This window comes from Ananas comosus, unplaced genomic scaffold, assembly GCF_001540865.1.
Source record: "Ananas comosus cultivar F153 unplaced genomic scaffold, ASM154086v1, whole genome shotgun sequence".
In the NCBI taxonomy this organism is placed as follows: Eukaryota; Viridiplantae; Streptophyta; class Magnoliopsida; order Poales; family Bromeliaceae; genus Ananas; species Ananas comosus.
Window position 1 is genome coordinate 2071 of NW_017892271.1, and position 1260 is coordinate 3330.

At 31.3% G+C, this 1260-nt stretch overlaps 1 long non-coding RNA gene across 1 annotated transcript; it reads left to right on the forward strand.

The window, feature by feature from the left end:
* The first annotated feature begins 280 nt into the window (after positions 1-280).
* LOC109705357 lies at positions 281-804 on the forward strand. Its single transcript, XR_002214704.1, has 2 exons — positions 281-515; positions 694-804. It is a non-coding gene; the product is annotated as an uncharacterized LOC109705357 (long non-coding RNA).
* Positions 805-1260: the final 456 nt, after the last annotated feature.

The following is a 1260-nucleotide window of genomic DNA, read 5'->3' on the forward strand; positions in this document are numbered from 1 at the left end:
TCTTCACATACTCTCATCTTTTTCCAAAAACGTACACCCCTTTCACATTCTTTATATTTTTTCAAAACGTATACTCTACTCATCTCCCCACCCTTCATACTTTTTTAAAACGTACACCCTTTCATCTCTTCACCTTTATACTTTTCAAAATGTACACCCTCTCATCTCCCGCCCGATCATACTTTTCAAACGTACACACCTCTCATCTCCAACCCTTCATACTTTTAAAATCTTATACTTTTTCAAAACGTACACGTCAGATTTGAAAGTATAGATTTCTACATAACATTATACTTTTTCAAAACTTTCATAGCATTATAGTATAGATTTCTACATTAAACTTTTCGTTTTCTTCTTCTTCTTCTTCATCCTCTCTCTCCCCCCATTAATGGAGGAGTTGGTGATAGTGTAATTTTTGGTGGACGTGGTATAGGTTGCTAGAGCATTCGCTGTTATGCTAAGAAGCTTCGCTATGATCCTTTACGTTGCCCCTCGCAACGGCCTCCTCTCCGTGGGTTGTGATTGTAGCGCTCGCTTCCCAACTTCTTCTCAAACCTTCTCCTTTGTCGCCCTTGACGTTCAATTCGACTCCTTTATCATTAACATTTTAAAATCCTCTATTTATCTTCCTATGATTTTTTTTTTCTTTTTAATCAAATCCTTCTAATATGAGATTCATTTTTTTGGATTTAGGAAGAGATCTGCAAAGCTATCATTTGTTTGGATATTGCGATATCGGGATTGTTTACCACGCACGCCAGCTGTTCGATGCATTATCTTTGAGAATTAAAATAGCATTTACAGGTTTCAAATTAATATCAATAATTTTTAAATACTTATTTTTACAATTTTGATTTGAGTTAGTGTAGAGAAAAAAACATATGACGATGAATCAAAGAGCTATGAATTCGAAGGCTTCTTTTAGATGGGATTTTATATTTCAATGAATTTTAAAAATATTATTTTTTACTATTTTTTTTCCTACTAATTTTATTTTATTTTAATTGCTGTTTTTTTATTGAAATTTGGTTTTCATGCAGAAAAAAAAAAACTGAAGCCCATTATAATTCGTCGAATAACGAAAGCAACCTTAATGAAATGAGCTCCAGATTTTTTTTCTTTCTCTTTTATTCTTGCATTAAATTATTTTTTAAAATTTCTATCTATACAACAATTTTTATTCTCCTATAGTTCTTTCTTTTCGTTTTCTTTCTTTGTTCTCCACTGAATTATATTCTCATTCTAATTTTTTTTAATATA